This window comes from Pristiophorus japonicus, chromosome 14, assembly GCF_044704955.1.
Source record: "Pristiophorus japonicus isolate sPriJap1 chromosome 14, sPriJap1.hap1, whole genome shotgun sequence".
NCBI classification, from domain to species: domain Eukaryota; kingdom Metazoa; phylum Chordata; class Chondrichthyes; family Pristiophoridae; genus Pristiophorus; species Pristiophorus japonicus.
In genome coordinates this window covers 6964785-6970784 of record NC_091990.1, presented here as the reverse complement: position 1 = coordinate 6970784, position 6000 = coordinate 6964785, and the positions used below count along the sequence as shown (strand labels likewise).

Sequence of the window (6000 nt, the reverse complement as noted above, 5' to 3'; positions counted from 1 at the left end):
GTGTCCTTGTAACGTTTTCTCTGCCCACCTTTGGCTCGTTTGCCATGAAGAAGCTCCGCATAGAGCGCTTGCTTTGGGAGTCTCGTGTCTGGCATGCGAACAATGTGACCTGCCCAGCGGAGCTGATCGAGTGCGGTCAGTGCTTCAAAGTTGGGGATGTTAACCTGGACGAGGACGCTGATATTGGTGTTCCTGTCCTCCCAGGGGATTTGTAGGATCTTGCGGAGACATCATTGGTGATATTTCTCCAGTGACTTGAGGTGTCTACTGTACATGGTCCATGTCTCTGAGCCATACAGGAGGGTGGGTATTACTACAGCCCTGTAGACCATGAGCTTGGTGGCAGTTTCGAGGGCCTGGTCTTCAAACACTCTTTTCCTCAGGCGGCCGATGGCTGCACTGGCGCACTGGAGGTGGTGTTGAATCTCGTTGTCGATGCCTGCCCTTGTTGATAGGAGGCTCCTGATATATGGGAAGTAGTCCACGGTGTCCAGGGCTGTGCCAAGAATCTTGATGAGTGGGGGGCAGTGCTGTGCGGCAAGGATAGGCTGATGGAGAACCTTTGCTTTACTGATGTTTGGCGTAAGGCCCATGCTTTCGTACACCTCAGTAAATACGCTGCCTATGTCGTGGAGTTCAACCTCTGTATGTGCGCAGACGCAGGCATCGTCCGCATACTGTAGCTCGACAGCAGAGGTTGGGATGGTCTTGAACCTGGCCTGCAAACGGCGAAGGTTGAACAGGTTCCCACTGGTTCTGTAGTTTAGTTCCACTCCAGCGGGGAGCTTGTTGACTGTGAGTTGGAGCATGGAGTTGGAGAAAGATTGAGAAGAGGGTTGGGTGATAACGTGGGGTGAACCCATGACCTCAACCACCTAGAAGGACAAGGGCAGCAGGCGCATGGGAACACCACCACCTCCACGTTCCCCTCCAAGTCACACACCATCCTGACTTAGAAATATATCGGCCGTTCTTTCATTGTCGCTGGAACAATCCTGGAATTCCCTCCCTAACAGCACTGTGGGAGCACCTTCACCACACGGACTGCAGCGGTTCAAGAAGGCGGCTCTCCACCACCTTCTCGAGGGCAATTAGGGATGGGCAATAAATGCCACTTCTCGGCCTTTTGGCTAAGATCATGCGTAACTGACCTGACCAGCCACCATGACCTCCGGGTGGTTCTCCCTGGATCAGGAAGGTATATGCTTGCTTTTTTGGAAACAGGAGGTGGGTGGGGTGGCTTGACCCATCCACCTCCATGGAGGTGTGTGGGGGACCTGACCCATCCACCTCCATGGCACGAACCTGGTATTGCAGTACTTCCAGGAACGGTGCAGTGGCTCTAGGCCTTTTGGCTAAGAGCATTGGCGCAGAGTGATCCTTGGCGTGTGCAAGGTGACCTCTGGCGTTTGTGATTTGACAAAGAATTGGAACGATTGGCTACGAATAAAAAAAAAATAAAAAAAAATGCCGGCCTTGCCAGCGACGCCCACATCCCAGGAACGAATAAAAAAATCTCAAAGAACTCTCTCAGGTCACCCCTCAGCCTTCTCTTTTCTAGAAACCTTGTTTCCTGGTGGGTCAGCGGGAGCAGGAGTGCCGCTCCAGGTCGCACAAGGAAAGCTTGGGTCTCCCTTGCCCCGGGTTCCCTCCTTGCTATGATTGGAATTTCCCGACCGCGACTAACCCGATGGTCTCCTTCTGTTCAATCCCACGCACCAATTCCCACTCCCCCTCCCTTCCCCCCGCCCCCCCACACACACCAATCCCACTCCCTTCCCCCCCCCCACACACCAATCCCACTCACTCTCCCCCTCCCCACACACCAATCCCACCCCCCTCCCTCCCTTCGCCCCCCCACCTCTCTCCCCTCGCCCCCCCATACTCCAATCCCACCTCCCTCCCTCCCCTCGCCCCCCCCACACACCAATCCCACTCCTTTCCCCCCCCCACACACCAATCCCACTCCCTCTCCCCCCGGCCACACACAAATCCAACTCCCTTTCCCTCCCCCACACAACAATCCCCCTCCCTCCCCTCTCCCCCCCCACCCTCCCACACTCCAATCCCACCTCCCTCCCTCCTCTCGCCCCCCCACACACCAATCCCACTCCCTCTCCCCCCGACCACACATCAATCCCACTCCCTTTCCCCCCCCCACACACCAATCCCACTCCCTCTTCCAACCACACACCAATCCCACTCCCTTTCCCCCCCGCCACACACCAATCCCACTCCCTCTCCCCCCCACACACCAATCCCACTCCCTCTCCCCCCCCACACACCAATCCCACTCCCTCTCCCCCCCCACACACCAATCCCACTCCCTCTCCCTCCCCCACGCAGCAATCCCACTCCCCCTTGCTCCCCCCACGCAGCACTCCCACTCCCTCCCCTCCACCCCTCCCCTCGCACCGTCCCCCACGCACCAATCCCAACCCCCTCGCTCCCCCATACACCAATCCTACTCCCCATCACTCCCCCCAGGCACCAATCCCACTCCCCCTCACTCCCCCCACGCATCAATCCCACTCCCTTTCCCCCCCCCACACACCAATCACACTCCCTCTCCCCCCACACACACCAATCCCACACCCTGTCCCCCCGACCACACATCAATCCCACTCCCTCTCCCCCCGACCACGCACCAATCCCACTCCCTCTCCCCCCCCACACACCAATTCCACTCCCTCTCCCTCCCCCACGCACCAATCCCAACCCCCTCGCTCCCCCACGCACCAATCCCACTCCCCCTCACTCCCCCCACACACCGATCCCACTCCCCATCACTCCCACCACACACCAATCCCACCCCAAGTTAAAATCCAAGCAGTGAGTCACTCTCACATAGCCGTAAACTCTACTTCATTAACATCACAGAAAGTATCATTCACTAGATTTTGTGCTTGAAGGTGCTCAGTTGATTTAAAGAAGCATCTTGCATTTTTATAATGATTTTAATGACCTCAGGACATCCCAAAGCGCTTTACAGCCAATTAAGTACTTTTGCAGTGTAGTCAGTGTTTTAATGTAGAATGTTCATCTTTTATTTCTTTTAAGTTTACCATGAATGGAAGAGTAGACTCTCACCCCACTGAGACTCGCTGAGGAAGTTAGCATCTCACTACACTCTGCTTTATCAACACCTCTACCAAATACCAACACAACCCTGCCTCAGTGGGCAGCACTCTCACCTCTGAGTCAGAAGGTCGTGGGTTCAAGTCCCACTGGAGCAATCCATGCTGACACTCCCAGTGCAGTACTGAGGGAGTGCCGCACTGTCGGAGGTGCCATCTTTCGGATGAGATGTTAAACCGAGGCCCCGTCTGCTCTCTCAGGTGGACGTAAAAGATCCCATGGCACTCTTTTGAAGAAGAGTAGGGGACTTCTCCCCGGTGCCCTGATCAATATTTATCCCTCAATCAACATAACAAAAAAACAGATTATCTGGTCATTATCACATTGCTGTGTGTGGGAGCTTGCTGTGCACAAATTGGCTGCCGCGTTTCCTACATTACAACAGTGACTACACTGCAAAAGTACTTCATTGGCTGCAAAGTGCTTTGAGATACCCGGTGGTCATGAAAGGAGCTATAGAAATGCAAGTCTTTCTTTAATTCTACACTCGCCCTGGAGGATGTCGACAGCAGGGCTGAGCAGGTAGCACCAGAAGGTTTACAACAACAAAAAATTGCATTTATAGAGCATCTTTAATGTAGTAAAACGTCTCAAGGCGCTTCACAGGAGAGTTATCAGATAACATTTGCCACCGAGCCGCATAAAGAGATCTCAAGTCAGAGGTTTTAAGGAGCATGTAGGAGGAGAGAGGGGTTTAGGGAGGGAATTCCAGAGCTTTGGGCCTTGCTGGCTGAAGGCACGGCCGCCAATGATGGGGATTAATTCGGGGATGTACAAGACACCAGAGGTCGAGGACCACAGAGATCTCGCAGAGTTGGAGGAGTGGATGAAATAGGGAGGAGCGAGGCCATGAAGGGACGTGGAATGAAAGATGAGGATATTATATTTGAGGCGTTGTCGGACTTGTGTACGGCTCAGGAGGGGTGAGTGGTGGCGGCAGCTGTGGTCCCTGTGTCCGCTCGCCAGAACGCCAATGTAGCTCATGCCTCTTAAAGCTCCTGTCCCGACAGGGTCTTCTTACCAATTTGTTGCATGAGTAGAATGATCCGGAGACGTGTGAGGTAAAGCATTTAGGGAGAGGCAGCAAGGCAAAGGGACTACACAATAAATGGTAGGACACTGAGAAGTGTAGAGGAACAAAGAGACCTTGGAGTGCAGGTCCACAGATCCCTGAAGGTAGCAGGCCAGGTAGATAAGGTGGCTAAGAAGGCATGCGGAATACTTGCCTTTATTAGCCGAGGCATGGAAAACACGAGCAGGGAGGTTATGCTTGAACTGTATAAAACATTAGTTAGGCCACAGCTAGAGTACTGCGTGCAGTTCTGGTCAACACATAACAGGAGAGATGTGATTGCACTAGAGAGGGTACAGAGGAGATTTACGAGGATGTTGCCAGGCCTAGAGAATTTTAGCTATAACAAAAGATTGGATACGCTGGGGTTGTTTTCTCTGGAACAGAGGAGGCTGAGGTGAGACCTTTTGATGTGTATAAAATTATGAGGGACCTAGATAGAATGGATAGGATGGATCTATTTCCCTTAGCATTAGAGTCAATAACCAGGGAGCATAGATTTTAAATAGTTGGTAGAAGGATTAAAGGGGTGATGAGGAAAAGAAAATTCATCCAGAGGGTGGTGGGGGTCTGGAACTCACTGCCTGAAAGGGTGGTAGAGGCAGAAACCCTCATCACATTTAAAAAGTACTTGGATGTGCACCTGAAGTGCCGTAACCTACAGGGCTACGGACCGAGAGCTGGAAAGTGGGATTAGGCTGGGTAGCTGTTTTTCGACTGTCACGGACACGATGGGCTGAGTGGCCTCCTCCTGTGTGGTAATTTTCTTTGATTCTATGATCTACGTGAGCCTCCAGTGACCATGCAAGACACACTGCAAGGTGTGCTGAGCAACAGAGAGTCACCCAGGAGTTGGGATTTGTGCACTGAAGGACGGATCTGCATTGAGGCTGCCATGGAGCATGGGGCAATCCCGATGGTCTCCATGGAAGACCCTTTTGTGGCACAGGTCAGAAGCATAATGGGAGCCTTTTCCAAAGAAGCTCATATCGCTGCTATAGTGGCCTTGAGCATAAATGTTGAGGATTTGCGCTTATCCAGCTTTAACTTGCTGGGAGATTGTATTGTCTACCCATTGGAATTCAGAAGAATGAGGGGTGATCCTATCGAAACGTATAAGATTATGAGGGGGGCTTGACAAGGTGGATGCAGAGAGGATGTTTCCACTGATGGGGGAGACTAGAACTAGGGGACATGATCTTAGAATAAGGGGCCACCCATTTAAAACTGAGATGAGGGGGAATTTCTCCTCTCAGAGGATTGTAAATCTGTGGAATTCGCTGCCTCAGAGAGCTGTGGAAGCTGGGACATTGAATAAATTTAAGACAGAGATAGACAATTTCTTAAACGATAATGGAATAAGGGGTTATGGGGAGTGGGCAGGGAAGTGGAGCTGAGTCCATGATCGGATCAGCCATGATCGTATTAAATGGCAGATAAGGCTCTAGGGGCCATATGGCCTACCCTGTACCTATTTCTTATGTTCTTATGAGACGTGATTTGGCTAGGATAGACTGGAGAATGATACTTAAAGGGTTGACGGTGAATAGGCATTGGCAGACATTTAAAGATCACATGGATGAATTGCAACTATTGTATATCCCTGTCAGGAGTAAAAATAAAACAGGAAAGGTGGCTCAACCGTGGCTAACAAGGGAAATTAGGGATAGTGTTAAATCCAAGGGAGAGGCATATAAATTGGCCAGAAAAAGCAGCAAACCTGAGGACTGGGAGAAATTTAGAATTCAGCAGAGGAGGACTAAGGGTTTAATTAGGAGGGGGAAAATAGA

General features: G+C 51.8%; 1 pseudogene; it reads left to right on the top strand.

The window, feature by feature from the left end:
* The first annotated feature begins 1110 nt into the window (after positions 1 to 1110).
* On the top strand, positions 1111 to 1342 carry LOC139280351 (U2 spliceosomal RNA; annotated as a pseudogene).
* Positions 1343 to 6000: the final 4658 nt, after the last annotated feature.